This window comes from Vicugna pacos, chromosome X, assembly GCF_048564905.1.
Source record: "Vicugna pacos chromosome X, VicPac4, whole genome shotgun sequence".
In the NCBI taxonomy this organism is placed as follows: domain Eukaryota; kingdom Metazoa; phylum Chordata; class Mammalia; order Artiodactyla; family Camelidae; genus Vicugna; species Vicugna pacos.
Genome location: NC_133023.1, coordinates 5,463,168 through 5,481,363, shown reverse-complemented (window position 1 = coordinate 5,481,363; position 18,196 = coordinate 5,463,168). Strand labels below are relative to the sequence as shown.

At 43.5% G+C, this 18,196-nt stretch overlaps 2 long non-coding RNA genes across 2 annotated transcripts in view; one reads left to right on the top strand and one right to left on the bottom strand.

Moving 5' to 3' along the window:
• Positions 1-18,196, top strand: part of LOC140691832 (uncharacterized) — a 419,111-nt gene that overhangs the window by 278,299 nt on the left and 122,616 nt on the right. The window lies entirely within an intron of this gene.
• On the bottom strand, positions 1,892-17,363 carry LOC140691757 (uncharacterized). The gene is made up of 3 exons (XR_012067429.1): positions 17,123-17,363; positions 3,313-3,547; positions 1,892-2,161 (listed from the first exon to the last, which is right to left on the bottom strand). It is a non-coding gene; the product is annotated as an uncharacterized lncRNA (long non-coding RNA).

Genomic DNA, 18,196 nt, shown 5'->3' with positions numbered 1-18,196 from the left:
CTTAAAATAAGACAAAACAGGCTTCAAAACATATCATAACGGACAAAGAGGTATACTACATTGTATAAGGAACAATGCTCTAAGAATACTAAGTCATTCCTGGCATATATTAGGGAGAAATAGATCTACCAACTGTTGTAGTTTGTGATTCTTCTAAGAAATGGCTTGATTAAAGTGGCAAAGAAAGCACCATTATAAAGCTCTGAATGATATAACCAGTAAGCTCGAGATATTACAGATAGAACTCTACACCAACAAACAATAGATACTATTTTTGCAAAGTCACAGAGCATGGACCAAAATAGTCCGATCTTGAAACTTCTCGTCTCTTTTACTTTCCCAGTTGGATGGAACAAGGCTTCGTGTATTACATCATTTGCAGATGAAGCAATTATCTACATATGAAAACAACAGAATAGAGCATTATAATTAGAGTTCAACAGGGTTGCTGGAAATGAGGTAAACTTAGAAAAAATGGAAGCAGTTCTGTACACCAGCAGCTTGAGTATGTAATCAAACATAAGAAACCACTCACAATAGCAATAAAAATGATCAAGTACCTTTATGCACAAAGGGTATGGAGAGAAATGTGAAATTCTCTTGAAAGACGCAGAAGGTAATCTGAATGTGAAGAGATTTCTTTCTTGAGATGATACAATTTTAGAGAGATTTACAATTACAGAGACATCATTTCAAATTAATCTGTAAATTCAGTATTTTAGTTGGTTTACTTTAGAAACATGAACCTAATGTAAAATTTTTATTGAAGAACACATTTCCACGAAAATGACAAAAGTATGACAAAAAATACTAAAGAGGGAAGACTCATCCTACCCGATATTAAGCTGAGCTTAATACGAAAAAGCTATTGTGGTAAAAACAAAGCAGTTTTGATAGAAGGACAAAAACATAGACAAGTGAGATATCACAGAAAGACCCATATGGAAACAATATAAAAATATGTAGTGTTTAATCACAAGAGGTATCAAAACACCCAAATTTGTACTGTGAGTAACAACACTAATAAATTCTCACAGCGGGGCTGCTGGGACACGTACACTAGGGTTTGTCCTGGTGTGTGGGCTGGCCCGGAGCTGCAGGCGCCTCTGGAGGTGGGGCTGTATGTCGGGTGTAGCAGGTGCGTAACGTAGGGGCGTCCCCCGGTGGTCAGAAGCCACGCTGTGTGTGTGTCCGCGGCACCTCAGAGAGACCCGTACAGTACAGCGTTGAGTGAGAACAGGTGAGGAACAAAGTGCAATTTATCACAGGAAACAACCGTGCCCACCGGACAATGACACCAGACACATACAGAATACACCCTGTAGACATACATCTGTAGCTGACAGCGGTGATAGGTGCTTCACACGCTCACGCGCTGCTAACGTAGACTCGGAAGGTGCTTCTGTGGGGAGAGGGCTGTGGACAAGCGAGAACAGGTGCATGTACTTGGGGGTAAACACGCACGTGTATTTGTGTCCAGCCCCTCGTCTCTGAGTAAGCTCCCTGAGGCAGGCAGATCATGATCGTGTGCCACATCTGAGTGTTCCAAAATGAAACGAAAACAAAAAGGTCAGAATCTCGGTTGTTCAACATTCAGTTCACTTGAAAAATCTGGTGACAGAAACTGGGTTCAGGCGACACAGGAGAAACATCTCCACGGGACAGAGTTGGGCAGAGCTGCAAGGCCCTGGCGAGGTTGACCTTCCACAGATGTGTCCTGGGGGGCTTCCCGGGAGAGCATCGGCAGCTTCATGTAGAGCCTACAGGGAATTTGTTTCTCTCTCCAAAGAGCTGCAATTCCTGAGAAGCAGAAAAGACACCAGCCTCATTCCTTTTCACATCTGTGCCCCTCCTCAGAGAACAGAACGACTTGCAAAGATCTCCTTGAGCTGGGAAACGCATCCTGCATGTTGACCAAGAGCGTGGCCTCCCTTTCTTTCCTGGAAAATGCACTTCCGGTTTGAACAGCTGGCTCAACTGCAGAGCACAGCACCTTCTGTCTTAGCTTAGGCGGGGACAGCTGCAGCAGGGAGTACAGAAAGCTGGGCAGAAAGAGCGCTTCTGTCCGCACTGTCCCAACGAAAGGTGGAGACATGAAAAAAAGGCCAAGGCCTGGAGAAAGTCCATGCTCTCTCCGGCTTCTCAGAACTCCTTCACAATCCTAGGGAGAAACCCATGTGTTAATAATGTGAGGCCTTGCCAGTGTCCTAAGGTTAAACTCGTATTTTCAAGGGGCAGTCATTATAAGATCAAACACATGAGCATTAAACTTGGACATGAAAGTTATTTTTCCCTTTCCTTTGCATGGAGAGGTCGACTCTGGCCATAGAAATCAAAGGCAGTGAAATGTTAGCACATTTTACAAAGAGACTTTGGAGATGCCCAGAAGAGAGTACTCAACTGAGAGAATAAAGACCCACTGTCTTTGGAAATAGAATTACCTCCCAGTATAGGACTGAAATGAGTCAAAATTATAAATGAAGCCAGCACTGGGTATGCTGCCCACCATGGTCAGCCTCCCTTCGGTTGCCGTATCTCTTAAGCCCTCCTTGGACTTACTGACTGCCCAGAATCCTGATGTGTGGTCTCTCAGCATTCCCTGGGTGGTCTCTGGATCCCCTGTTCCCCAGGAACCAACTGAGACCCTCTTCTCAAGGCTTCAGTTGGGCCCTCAAGGCCACAGAGCAAAAGGGCTTTGGTTTTATCAGAAAAGAATGCTGGAGTTGCGAATATTATTTCATGCAATGAAAATATTCTGCTGTTAATACATCAGCAATCATAGACAATCAGATTGCTTTTTCAGAATCTAGAGTGTCTGGCGTGGTTACAGGTAGATGCTGATTTAACACACTGCCCTGCCGTCCCAGTGTGAGCTCATTAGCATCCTTGAGTAAGTCATTTAGTGGCTCTGAGGCTCAGTGTGCTCACCTTAAGAAAAAATACCAGTAGTGAGCTCATTAGCATCCTTGAGTAAGTCATTTAGTGGCTCTAAGGCTCAGTGTGCTCACCTTAAAAAAAAATCTACCACATCTCAAAGACATAGGACCGTGGGATGATGGTGTGTGGGGTGGTTAGCAATGGGAGTGGTCCCTACAAGGTGCCAGACCAAAGCAATGTCTGTAGCAGGGAAGGTTATGGACAGCCTTGAACACCATGGGCAGGAGTTCCAGAGCACTAAATGCAGTGATGACACAGACTAAACATCTGACTTCTGTTTATTAACACCATGTACTTCTACACGATGTCAATGGTAAAATATTCCACCTCTCAGGGTGGGTACCACTCAATCCACGCCCCCACCCTCACACTCACTGCTGGAAAATACGATGCTCTCTATTTGTAAAGGGGTCCTTGTTATTAGGCACTTGTGGAGAAAGGGTTGAGCCCAATGAAATGACAAATAAGTAGATCTTGCCAGACTTTTCTGATGACTCCATGTTCTTGCTGCGCTCTCGTATTTTATTTGAGGACAGCTCTCTCCAGTTCTCCAAGGTGATGACCAAATGGCAAAATCACCAGTCGTTCTATAAGCCCGCTCATTCTTGGCCTGCAAGAAATATCCTGTCCTTAACAATATGATGTAATTGCTTATATAACCATTAACATTAATTAGGGCCAAATCATTGCCTTGTAACATGGATTTACACGTTGATTTTTCCTTATGGAAGCTAGTCAGCAATCTTTCTTTATTTTACCTCTTGGCTATTTTGTTTGTGTCCTTGGAGATGAAATATTTCCAGTTGAGGGAGGGACAACAACACCACTTACACTTATATCTAATTTGAAAAATAATTTCAATTAACATAGGGGAGTTAGCCAGTGAAAGAAGTGTCTATAAATTCAAAGATGTATTTATTTGTAGCAGGAAATAGACTTCTGTCACATTTTAGACACATTGTTTTCAGTTTATTTAAATGTGTTCTTGTAGCAGGAGAATTGGAGAGTTTTGGCTGATTAAAAACCTTATATATAATATAAGCACTGATGTCCAGAACCAAAGATCATTTTAGAGGTCAGATTTGCACATGAGCATTCCCACCGATTGGTATTCAGTGTTTGAATTTTCAGTAGAAATGTTTTGTCTTAACCTTATGTCAGGAATGTTCAAAATCATTTGAGAATCTTGCTACCCACATTATACACTGGGTTTTATCTAAATGTAAGCAGAATAAAACATAGCGGAAAAGTCCTGACAAGACTCTCCTTTTGTTTCTATTCCAATGAGGACAGTTACTCCATAGACTCACAGTTAGAACTGCTCTGAAATGATCAGCTGCTCAGCTGGGAGAGCTCGCCCTACAAGGGCAAGCTGCTTTGGTAACACGAAGAAGGCGCTCTTGTAAGTTTAGAAGGAGAAACTGACACTTACTGGGGAATAATTTGGACAAGGAAGAGGCTCTGATGCTAAGTGCTATCATGTGTTGGAGGGCACCTTGGAAGGAAAGATTAAGTAGTTGTGTCTCATTATCTTTAAGTCAAGTAGTAGGAGGTAGAATTTGGGGCTTCGAAATTGTCATTGTAACTCACGCTGAAGTCATTTAGAATCCAAGAACAGTAGTGTGGATTTCCCATAACCCTGCCCTGGGCTGTTGAATGGGGCTTTAATTCTAGGGCTAACTTTATACCTGGTGATATTTACATTGTTTGGGAGGAAGGAAGTGATTTAAAACACTGCCTTCAACAGGTAGTTGATAAATATAGTTACCCTATGATCTAGCAATCCCACTCCTGGGCATATATCTGGAGGAAATTCTAATTTGAAAAGATATGTGCACCCCAATGTCCATAGCAGCATTTTTTACAATAGCCACGACATGGAAGCAACCTAAATGTCCATTGACAGATGACTGGATGAGGAAGATGCGGTATATATATACATACACACACACACACACACACACACACACACACACTGGAATACTACTCAGCATAAAAAGAGTGAAGCAATACCATTTACAGCAACATGGATGGACTTAGACATTATCATAATAAGTGAATTAAGCAGAAAGAGAAAGACAAATATCATATGATATCACTTGTATGTGGAATCTAAAATATGACACAAATGAACTTATTTAAAAAAACAGAAAGAGACTCACAGATGTAGAAAACAAACTTATGATTACCAGGGAGGAAAGACTGGGGGGAAGGATAAACCAGGAGTCTGGGATTAGCAGATACACACTACTATATATAAAAATAGATCAACAATGAGGACATACTGTATAGCACAGGGAACTGTATTCCATATCTTGCAATAGCCTATAATGGAAAAGAATATTTAAAAATGTGTATTTATATGTATAACTGAATCACTATGCTGTACACCTGAAACTAACACAACGTTTCAAGTCAACTGTACTTCAGTAAAATAAAGAAACAATAAAACAAAGTGAAACAAAACCAAACCAGGCAGTCTAATCCCACGGACTCCCTTTTTGATGTGCTTCCTGGTCTGAAGGATGCCTCACCTATGCAGTGTCTTGGCACCATCACCACACACATCCGTTAGTCATGGCAGGACCGGAGCCAGCTGGGTTATCAGATAGTGCTGTCTGGAGTCCTCTGATTCCGCACCATAAGGGTAAAAAAACCCAAGGCGGCAGGCCCTGTTGCACAGCTTTGCCTCACAGGCTGCTGCAGCCTTAGCCCAAGGTGTAACCACAGCACGTCACATCTCAGATGACTGGAACTTGCAGGAAGGGAGTAGCAATCCTTCCCCGAACCCCTCACTTGGCAGTGAAAGGAAGCAGAGCCCCAGAGGGCTAAGGTGGAAGGCATCATGTCACACCAAGGGGAAACTTGTTTGTTTTCCCCTCTTTTGCTTTAAATCATTCAGGTGAAAGCAAACTGCATTTAGCACAGTGGCAGTAGTAAATGAGGTAACGTAAATGATCACTCAGAAACCAGACCAAACCAAACCAAACAGTGCCTTCGGGTAACCCGGATGTGATGGTCCCATTCGGACAGGCTGGTGGGGACAGTGATGACAGCCACATGGGTGGGCTGTGAGCAGACCCTTCACCCATTTCTGTTTTCAAAGTTGTGTTACCCAATCTCTCCTCATTCCGTCAGCAGTGAGCAGAGAAGCAAACAGACATTCCTGGAGAGTACATGGTTCACTGGATGATTTGCCTGAGTTTTCTGTTTAGGATTTGTCTGTTCTGACCAAGAGTATTTGCCATGTGGAGCAAAACCCAATACGTCGGAAGTGTAGGGGCTTTTTTCCATGAGAGTGGTCCTTGAGATTGGTGGGTGTCCCATTTAATGAGAGACTCACCTCATAAAGTGTTGTCGGCTCCTTTACAGGGGCCATCAGAAGGCAGAAAAAGGCCTTGTCCATAGCTGGAGCAGGATGTTTCCGTGGGGTGGCGGTTGGGTGTGTGTGCTTGAGTCTGCCATCCTGGCTGTTGACGGTGCTGTGAGTGGGCGTCCGCCGGTGTCAGGTGGTGTTTGCCAGAGGTAGGCACTGAGCAGGAGCCCTTCAGGTGGCACCAGACAGTTCTGGTGAAGGTGGCGTTGGTGTAGAATTGAAAACACTCTCAGGTCTTTATAAGAGCTTGTTACTCCAGTGAACTCCTCGGTGGGGGGGGGGGGTCCACACCAGAAACAGAACGAAATGACTCGTGATACCCTCTAGCTCCCCCTTCCCTCCTCCTCTTTAGAAATGTTTATTTTCTGTTTTTTTAACTTCATTTTTATTTTTCATGTTTTATGGAAAACACACACACATACATGCTTAAAACAGTAAAATAGCAAAACAAGGCATTCCACGGAAATCTAGAGCCACGCTCCCCAGAAGCTGTTAGCAGCCTTGCGAGGTCCTTCTGAAATCACAACTGTATGGACAGGCAGGACTGTCTGTGTGTGCGTGCAGGCGGGGTGGGCTGTGCCCACCCTCCTTTGCACAGCCTCCATATGTGAGTGTCCCGGTTGTGTAACGGGCGGGGGGACATGTGTCCCCTCAGTGGTGACAGGAGATGGAGCATGGTGATGTTTGCTCCCCTCCCCTCCTGTCTGTCTCAGAAAACTAGCCTACTGTGTGCTCAGCTTTACACGTTAACATTTGCCAATCTGGACTTGGGAAAATAAAGTTCTCTTTTTAAGGGGCATTTCCTGAATCAGAATTAGGCTATCATTTTATGATTATCAGTCATTGTAATTTCTTTTATGTGATCTGCCTATTCATATCTTTTGGTCATTTCCTTTAATTGAGTTGTTGACTTTTTAAAATTGATTTGGAATCTTTATATATTAAGGGAACTAGTCTCTTTTCTTTTGTGTGTAACATGTATTTTTCTCCATGTTTCCTCATTAAGCAGGGTATTGACTTTTGTTTTGAGATACACAGACATACATATTTTTGACATCTTAGGGATGAACATATATATTTCTCTTTTAAAGAGAGTTTTCGTTGGGTAAAGACCTTGAATTTCATCCAATGCCTTATCAAATCCCCATTAAAAAAATGACCTTTTATAAAAAATGGTTACTGACTCAGTCGCTCTCCTTAAGTTACTGCTTTCTTGGGGATAATGCTTTAGTTAATAAAATCGCTTCTGATTTCTGCTAGTATTTTGCTTGTGTTAATAAGTATGATTGCTTTTTTCCTTGTTTTACATGTGTGCCAGCTTGATTCAAATTTTGTATCCATATTAATGCAGATGTTACAAAAATTTTAAAAAATTTATCTTGCTATATTGTGTCCCGATTTAATTAGTTTAATCATCATATTTGAAAAGTGGAGTTTCATAGAATAAACTCACAGCTCACCTTTGAATTTATTCCTCTATTTATTAGGTCTGTTCTTTCCCTTCCCCGGATGAAATGTCTGGCGCGACCAAACACTTTCTGTTTATTCTTGGCTAGTACTTCAGCAATGTTAATATTAATTTTTGTTAATGGGCAGATAGTACTATTAGTAATTTTGATTACTAATTAGTAAGTTAATAGTTTAATGAGTTAGTTAAATAGTGTCAATGTTAGTATTAAAACTACTGTTGTGCTCAGATTCCTGTGTATTTCAATGTCAGCCATCCTGTGCGGCCTTGTTTACACTGGTACCTTCCCGTGCTGCCACCCTCCCTTCCACTGTTACGGCCTCTCTCCCCGTGTTCTTCTGTTAATGTCCGGGGTCACCTCATTGTTCTGCCTTCCTGCCACAGAAACAGGAAAACATCTTCTCTGTCTTTGATTCTCCCCACAAGTCACTTCACATGTGCCACCATAGTCATTTGGAATTTCGTATTACGCTTCTTGTATTTTAAGACCTCTTCAACAGCATTTATTATACTTCCCAACTGTGTCCCTATTAATCATTAACTTGAGTTGTAAACTTTGCTGCTGTAATTGTGCACCCCTGCGTCTTACTCATTCCTCCACTTCCTGTTATCATGTCTGCATTCCTTCCATTACAGGTTTTTGCTTGACTTTCTTTTCTTTAGAGAAGATGCGTGGTTGGATTGAGTCCTTGGATAATCATAGGATTTTTTTTTCTTCTCTCTCATCCTCACCAGAAAAGATAGATTACCCAAGTGGAGAATAATTTTAAAGTTAGGATGATACCTTAAAAATAAACCAAAAACATAACCATCCTGACTGACCGTCACAAATCAAATAAACCTCTCTTAGCAACAAAGACATTACTCCTGTCAGCCTAGCATGGGGAGCACTTAAAAACAAAAACAAAAACAAACATGCCAACAAGACCACACATTTTCATATAGTATGAATTGTTGTTTTAGAATGAAGTTCATTATTTAAGTCTTAAATTTCAGCAAATCATGATGGCAATAATATAGCTAAACTTTAAATTGGTTCTTCACTCGAATATAAGGATGTAACCTTAAGACAATCTTTTCTTCAGATTGCAATGTTTAAAAATTTTTGAATAGCTTTCCAAGCTTTAAAAATAAGAATATTTCATGCTACAAAATCCAAAGTTTTCAGCTTTTCTTGAAAAACTGGAAAATCCGGTCATACTGGTCTTGCATATGCAGTCTGTATCACCTTGCTGACACTAAGCAAATGACCCGCTGCAGTGAGGTCTGCATTTCTGCCCCGGTGTTTCTTTACACTCTGCGCTGCCATAAGCCTTTGAACCCGTGATGCCTGATTATGGGTGACAAAGATGGGTGAGCTAAATGCAGCTGAGAGGAAGGAGAGCAAAGTGGAGCAAAAACATCTCTCCTCTGTGATTTCTGCTTTGAAAGGCCGTGCTGCACCCTGTTTCTCTCCTTCTCTCTGGTTCTCCCATGTACTGTAAACACAGAGCGGCCTTAACACCTCTCCCAGTGCATGCTGATCTTTTATTCCCATCACCGCAGTTAGTGAACATTTCTTTCTCCAATTGTTCAAACAAAAACCACGAGTCAATCTTGATTGGCCTTGTTGACATTTAAGCAGACTTGAAAGAGCTTGTACCCCCAGGTACCTGCAGGATTTGGGGGAGAGGGGATGGGTGGGCCACGCCATCCAGCAGGGCTGTGCTTCCTGTGTTTGAGGAATGACAGGGCCTCCAGAGTAGCTGGACTCGAGTGAGAAATAAACTCAAAGCCAAGGAGATTTGTTGACGGACTCACACCATAATGCTATTTCCTGCTAACATATTTGTTGCATTTTCTTTCCATTGTTATTTCTCTAATACCCTTAGGAGCTACTTTGCATTGCATGCTACGTCTTGCCTCCAGGAAAAGTCTTCTTTTGTGGTGGGAAAAAATTATGTCCTGTCTACAAGGCATTCACATCTCAACATGTTTTTTTGCTTTGTTCTGTTTTTCCCTCCCAGTATGAAATTTCTGATGTTGAATCAGGTCTGGGTGGTAAAGGATGGTTGTTAATATTAACGAAGTCTCTTTTGTCTTTCCCAGTGTGGATTATCTGTATCTTAGACGGTGTGATTGGCAAATGGAGCCTTTTCCACAGACAGTCCATTGAAAATGTGTTTCTCCCATTATTTGGATCTGGAGAAACAGGAGCTCCTGTCCCTCCATCACAGATGTGTGACCTTGGGGACAATTTCTAATCTCTCTCTCCCCCACTTTTCCTCATTTGCATGGCAGATAACAGTAGTCCCAACTCATAGCGTTAATTTTGGGGATTACAGGAGCTCTGATACATGTAAAAATGCTTAGAAAGGTAGCTGGCACATAACAAACGCTATGTGAGTGTTATTGTTATAATAGTAGTAATAATAATGGTTTAATAATAACAATAAAATAGTAATTAAATATCAATACAAACTGGAACACATTCTAAATGGAAGCTAATTCCAGATTTGCTCTACTCCTGGAATATTTTTCCCAGGGAAGGTGTATTTCTGAGGTGTTTCACTGCTTGGTTTTTCCCACTTTTTTCCAAAATTACCCATCTGTTGATAATCTCTAAAGTGGAAGTTCTCAGTGCCATGGATTTGTGTCTTTGTCATCGTCTGGAATGTCTCTTCACGAGTGTCTGCCCCGAAGACAACTCCGAGACCCTGTGCCTTGTCTAAGCGTGGGCCGGGTCCTTCCTCACTGTTTAGAGCTCCCCCCGCCCAGCAAGGCGGGCACGCAGGTTGGACTAATGAGTCCACACAAGACCCTCGGAGCAGGTTTAGCCACTACACGTTTCCCTTGGGCCGAGGCTCTCAGGAACCTCTAGACCTTTCTTTCTCTGCCTTTGGCTGCTTCTCTGGGAGAGGCCTGGGTGCTGGTCACTCAGGTCCTTGAGGAGCCATGACAGTCCATTTGACCACAGCGAATGTATAGACCACACCCGCCTTGCCCCCACGTCCCTGACCTGCAAGTGGGACCCCCTCGGTGGTGTTGGACTCCCAGGCCAGGCAGCGCTGTCGCTGATCAGGTAAGGGAGCAAAGACAAAATAAAAAGAACAGAGTCTACCGTCAAATAAGAGAAGGTGATAAACTTTCACAGTCTTTTCCGTCATGCCCTGACTGTTTCTTAGTGCGACCTAGCTACTGTCTCATGTATGGTGTTTATTTCTGCGGTGATTTTTTTATTTCTCGTTCACTTCTTTCCAAGCCTCTGAGTGCCCGTTTTTCATCTCCACTTGTGTTCTGGCTTTTCTCGCAGTCCTTGCTCTTCTTCCGTGGCCCTTTCCTCAGGAAATCCATCCAGATTTAATTGAGTCTATCTACTGTGTTAATTTGTTTTATTTTATTGCCACAGGTTTGTGTGGCTTCCAAGTGGATGACTTTGTCTTATTCATGTATATGGGGAATTTCCTTATTTCATGCTGGTTCTCTGGGGAGATATTACACGGAAAGGGGAAGGAGGGCCGGGGTGGGGCTGCCAGGCTTTTGAGGTGCTTGCCTAGAACACGCCTCTCCTGCCCTCTCCCTGAAGCCTGGCTTCTGGCCCGCACACGCCCAAGTCCCAGGCCATGTAAGAACCGTCTGTCTTCTGCGGATCCAGGGCTGCGGTTGCGCTTCCTCTACCCCGCCTCACCTCGCGGCAGCTTGCTCCCTGCATGGACGGGATGTTTGCATGCTTTGTCATTCACCCCTGCGTCCCTCACCGCTCAGTGGTGTAGGCTCCATCTTTATAAGCGATTTAAAAAGTGCATTCAATTTAGTAAAAGGTGAAATAGGGAGCTCAGAGCAATCAGAGGTCAATGCACATTTGAAGCAACCACCTGAATTGAGCTGTTTCAACAGTTTCATTCTCTTCTGTCAAGCTTTGCCACATGGTTCCAGTCAGCTAACTATTCCTTGATAGTCACTCATACAGAAGGGGGGAAAAGACTCTTTCCCTGGTGGAAACACAACTATCTCTGGGAAATGTAGTGGACAACATGAAAAATCACTTCTCTCATTGACCTTCCCAAGTTGACCTGAGTTCAAGTCTGGCTAGTCCTCCCTACCGTGGATATGACTGCCAACATCTGAATGAAATTCTACATCCCCTCTATAGGAGGGGCTTGGGTGGCAAACATTATTGAAGGGAAAATGGAGAAAATGGAGGACATATTTGCACGTAAAAGCACAGAATCTTTAAGAAATATGCTTTTGCTGTTACAGGTTTGCCTGCTTGTCACTCAAGAATCCAATATTAAAAGACAAGTGTTGGGCAAGAGGAGAGACAGCTTTATCAAAGAAGCTGGAAGTCCTCGGGAGAAGGTGGACCCATGTGCCAAAGAACCAACTCCCACCTCCCCAGATTTGGCTCAGAGATTATACAGGGAGAAGAGGAAGGGGCTCTGTGCTGCAGAGGGGGCAGTCTTCTATTTTCAGAGATACTTGTCTTGATAATGTGATTCCAAGCAGCCATCAAGTCTTGCTTGCAAATGGAACATTATCTAAGTCATAAATCTCTGGCTAGCTAGTCCTGACTGCAAGAAACAAGGGACAGAATCAAAGAGCTGAGGGTCCCTAGTTATAGTCTCACTGCCTCAGTGACATTCCCTACAACTGTGCAGACTCTGTGATTGTGGGACATACTCGTGTTTGGCGTGTCTCTGATATCAACAGGGAAAATATACTAGAAATGATTCCCCCCCCCCCATGTAGTAAGAGGGAGGCATGAATGGGAAAAGTGGTCCAGAAATGCAGAATCACCACTGAGGTTATTAGTTAAGCCTTCTCATGTGTCACCATGGTGAGGGCTACTGATTAGCTCGACTGCCTGGGCTCTTCTCTGTCCCCATGTGCTAGAAAAAGCAGAGAGATGCAAGGTAATTGCAGAGAGATGGGGAAATGTCAATGGTATGGAAAACCCACAAATTCATAGGTAGTCTGTGGATAATTGTACACTGCCTCCATCTGTGATATGCTTTGGACACTGTAAAGCAGTATGAAGATGGAGATTATTGTTCGTGGCTGTATGGTTAACAGCATTTTACTGTTTAAAGTAAGTGGTTCTCAAATGCATCCTTGCTTACATACAGATTTGATCCATGTCAAAAGGACTTGCAGGGATGTCTGACTGTAGCTCTCCAGCAATTACACTTACCCTGACAACTGAAGATATTTAGTCAGCAGACAGCTGGTTGGAATTTACTGGAGCTCCTCTGCACAGGATTCCTCTCCTTTTCCTGACATCTGAACCCATAGCTCTGCCCCTACCTTTCGCCTGGCCTGTTCCTAGAGTCTCCTACTTTAAGACTTACCTGTAAAGTCACTCTTTTTCTGGAAATAGAGCAGGGAAGAAAAAGGAGAGGAGGTTGAAGCAGTTTTCTGGGCAAGATGAAATGACTTGGCACGAAGCATTGCTTCTTCGTCTTTCCGTCAGTGTCCGCAACAGCAGACGGAAGGAAATCCCCGGGTTTGGGGGAAGTGGTGGGCCTTGCTGCGCCCACTGATGAAAACAGCCTGATCTCATCAACCACGTGTTCAAAATGCAGGGCTCCGGCAAGTTTTCTTTCAATTTAAAAACCTTATGCCTGCCTTCTCTTCTGTGTCTTGGTATTTTTACTTGAAAGGAATATTTTGTGTTATTTACACCAGGAAATTTCTTGCCGATCTCTCCAGTTACTGGTTGAAATATGATTCCATTGAGTTTATAGGTTTTGGAAAACTGGCTGAAATGAAGAGGGTGACACGCATATCAGATGTAATGTAAGGGCACTTCCTCTTGTCTGTCTTAGCATCACAATATTTCTAGAAAGAAATGCCATATAAATAGGATACACAAATGGTGACATTGGTTTAATGCTTTACCACGTGTCAGGGTCATCTCTCAGGAAAGAGGTACAAATTTCCTAAAATGCCTGGAGGACGCCGTGTAGTATTTTTAGGTCACATTGGAGAAGTCGTTGATCATTTTCTAAGAGCAAAAGCTTCTGGTTTTATTAGTTTTGCGGTTTATATTTTATTGATTTCTGCCATTACCTGTGTTCTTTTTTCCTGTTAATTTGAGCTTATTTTTCTTTTCTTAGTTTCCTATTGTGCAAGCTTAGATCAGAGATCAGCAGATTATGGCCCAGTGCTTGTTCCTATCAGTAGTTTTTTGGAATCCAGTCATGGTCATTCCTTCTGCGTATTGTGTGTAGTTGTTTCTGTGCTACGGTAGCCGAGGTGAGAGGTTGCAGCCGAGGCGATACGGCCCACAAGGCCTAAAATATTTCCTACCTGGCCTTTCAAGAAAAAGCTTGCCAAGCCCTGGCTTACGTCATTGCTTAGTGACCTTTTTTATTTTTATAGATAAGCCTTTAAGGCCCGTAGAGTCTGTCTAGGCACTGTCCTGTGTGCTTCGTGTAAGTCTGTCGACATGTTGTGTTTTCCAGTGAGTTATTTAATTCCCAGATATCTGGTATGTATGTGTTGATTTCTGAGTTAGTTCCCTTATAGACACAGAACATCCTTTGTAGTATTTCAATATTTCTGAACCCCATGGGCCCAGCACTGGCTGTGTCTTGGTGGTCATTTTCTTCTAGTAGGTGCTGTGTCTCTGTCATGCAGTTCACTGAGATCTTGGCCCTGTCTTGTTTTTTTCCACTGCTACTTTTTCGGCCTGGGCCTGTGGCTCTTCCCTGGGCCCATGGGAGCTGACAGTTAGCCGAGTATTTGGGAAGATTTGGGACTTGCTCTCTCTGCTTGCCTGGCATCTAGGCAAATGATTACTTTCCATCTGCTCATCTGGCTTTGGGTTCGGGACTCTGACCCTTCAGGCTTTCTGCTGCGCAGGCTGTGCATGGTTGGAGAGTGTACTCAGTTAAGACAATCACTGCCTTGGCATGTTTTTGCTCCGTGATGCTCTGGTCTTTCCCCAGCGTTTCCCTGTGCCTTTGTGGCTGAGCTGTACGAATGCCAGTGATTGAGGCAGGTTATGTTCTGAATTTGGATCCGTCAAGGGCTCTCGTGCTCCCACGAGTTCCCGTTTGAGCTCCGGTGCCTTCCTCAGAGCCCTTTCCCAGCAAGGCTGTAGGTGTGCTCATGCTGTTGTCCACAGTCCTGGCCCTGGGGGTGCAGGGTGGGGGATCTGAGGCCGACAAGCCACAATCTATCAGTTCTTACTCTTACAGCTGCAAATGTTCAAGGTTAAACTCCCCTCCACTTTCCATCTCTTTTCGGGAGCTTTCAGGTATATTTTAAAGTTTAACCAAGTGCACGGAATCACTTCACTCTGCTGACATTACCAAAAACCTACTCCTACGTGAATGATTTTTCAGTAAACTTTTTATTGAGGTAAAACACACCTACAGAAAAGTGCTCACATCATGATTATACAGCACACTGAAATTTTCCTGGAATTAACACGTCTGTAACTCATATAAAAAGTAGCAAATAATCAGTATTTCAGAAGCTCCCCGGGGGACCCTTCCAATGACTAACCCCTTCTCCCCAAAGGTCAGCCAGCTGCTGACTTCAAATACTATCACTTAGCTTCTTTTAAAATTTTATATAATTGGGATGATATAGAATGGACCTTTGGTCCCTGACTTCTTTGGCTCACAGTTATGTCTGTGGAATTCAGCCATGCTGTTCTGTGTAGAAGCGGTTTATATATATTCATTGTTTTATAGCTTTACATTGTGTGAATATAAGATAATTTACTTTTCCTCTGTTGCACTGCTGTTGGGCAGTAGTTGGGTTGATCTATTGATGAGCTGTTTCCCATCTGAGGCCATTACGAAGACTGGCGCTGTGACTGTGCTTTGATGTGATGCCTGCTGGTGTTCACAGGTCAAATCCTGCTGCAGATGCTCCTAGGAGTGGAATCCGTGGTTGGCGGGGTGTGCATGCCTTCAGCTTTGACAGACATTGCCAGACAGTTTTCTAAAGTGGTTGTGCTCTTTATCCTTCCTGGAGCAATGTTCCTGCATGATCAGTTTTACGTTTTATTGGCTCAGTGACGGCTTCATGTACCTACTGCTCAGGGCTCTCTGAGTGAAACAGTATACTCATTTCTATCTCCCCACCCAGACCCCACATTACTGAGCATTTCAGGACAGCCAGCCATCTGGATCGACAACTACTGCCTAACTGCTGTTACCTACTTTTCTTTTTAGGACGGAAGTCTTATTTCTGGGAACCCCAGGCAAAGTCCGTGACACTCAGAATCTCTCTAGATTACAGACTGTTGTGACTTTCCCTCTTTATTTTATGTTTTATTTCAACTTTGTGGTTTAAACCCTTTATTTTAATCTGTAGAAAATAAAAACTTGACTTGATATGTTACCAAATAGTGCCTTGACAAGGATACTGATCACAAAACCCCAGAGTTTTGATAATTGTTTCATGTAGACTTCTCCATAAGGAATTTGTTCTTTTTACTCAGTTATTTCATCATCACAGTTGTAGCAGGACTCTGAAATAATGTATGTGAACAATTCATTCTTCATGTGGTGTGCAGATGTAATGACACCTTCCTCTGCTAGGAGGCAGGATCCTCAGGTGGTCCCCAGATTCCTGCCCCTTCGTGTATGTTTTCATCCCTCATATGATTTCACACCTTAAAGGGTGGGCAGGGCCTAGGAATGTGAAGGGAGATCAGTCCTGTGATTAAGTTGCTGGTCTGTTGACCTTGCGTAAATTGAAAGGATGATGTTCCTTGTGGGCCTGACCTAATCAGGTGAGCCCTTAAGGGGGCCCGAGCTTTTCTTGAAGTCGGAGATACTGGAAATATGAGAAGGATTCTTGGGGGCCCCCTAGCTAAGGCCTGTGGGTGGCCTTATGGAGCTGAGAGTAACTTCCCGCTTACAGCCAGCAAGAAGATCAGGACGTCAGCTGCACAGACACAAGAAACGGATTCTTCCAACACCCAGTAAGCTTGAGAGGGGAGCCCCAGCTTTTAGATGCAGATATAGCTGCTGACACCTTAATTTTAGCCTGGTAAAACCCAGCACAGAGGAAATAGCCCCTTTGCCCTGAAGTCCTGATTCAGGGAAACCGTGAGCTAGTAAAAGGGGGTTGTGTTAGGTTGGTAAGACTATGGGAGCTTGTTACACAGCAATCGAACACTAATAGGACTCTTAGAAAAATACTGAGTCACAAGGTAAAAAATCATTTTATGTAAAAATGAGGTAGGGTTCTGTTCACACTTCCCCCAGAATCACATGTTGCAACTGGACCCTCACTGAAATAATTGGATTCTACTGTAGGGGTGCACTTTGCTCTCATGGACCTAAATTAGACTCAGAGCGAACACCCCAGTAATGGAAGCTACCCATTCTCTCACTCACGTGTGACAGACACTGCACTTTTTCTGGCCAAAACGTCTTTCCTAGAACGCAGATTCAAATCTTCCTTCCCAAAATTTTGGAGAAGTCTGATGTTTCCGGCAGACCCTCGCCTATTACTCCGTGGCTCCTCCCACCCTTTGGTAAAGCACGCTTCCGCATGTGCGAGGGCCAGAGTTCACTACGTGGCCTCTGGGGTGCTAGGCTGGCTGGCCTCGCGCCGTCACGGTCAACCACGTCTGAAGCCACTGCCAAGAATGAGGATTCCAAGCACAAACGGAGGAACCGTGGAGACGCTGGACGGAACACCGGTAAAGAAAAACAGGCACTTGCTTGTGTAAACTTGGTAGTTTTTTTTTTTTTTTTTTGGCTGCATTGAGCTGTTTTTCTGTTGCACTGCATAATGTTTGAAGTCCATGGTCATGCTTAGGCAAAAAAAAAAAAAAGTAGAATTAGAGTTGTGGTTATGGCACACAGGCAGAGTGCAAATACATCACTCTGGGGGTTTGAATTCTTACACGTTTTTGTTTAGTTACTGTTGAAACCCAGCTCTGGGACTTTTCACCTCTTAAAACATGAATATGGTAAGAGATCAAAGTAAAAACAGAGTGCAAATAAGGCCGATTTCTACCACTAGTGAGGAATTCTATGCCCAAGGGAGCTGCATTAAAAAAAGTTGTCCAGCAGTAAATTTTTAAAAATTAAATTATTTGACTTTTTTTCTTTTCTTTTTCCTTTTTGTTTTCAAAAAAAAAAAGTGGAATTTTAAGCAGGCTGAGAATGATTTGCTGCAGCTGAGTGTTTCAGTGTGTACTGACCACCTCCTTTCTCTGCTTCTTGTCTCGCTGGCCCCAGGGCTGAGCATCAGTTACTTCTGTCTTGGGTCACGCTGTTTCTTTTCCCCCAGGCTCATGGCCAGCTGTCTTGACATACAGGAGTGTGACTTGTGCTGTCGGCGTTTTGGGGGGTCTGGTAAGCCAGTCCTCTTCCAAGGGCGCAAAGAGCACCACCCCCTCTGTGAGTTGGTTGATTGCTCTCTGGTCTCCCTTGCATTCTCCTTCCGCGTGTGCACCCATT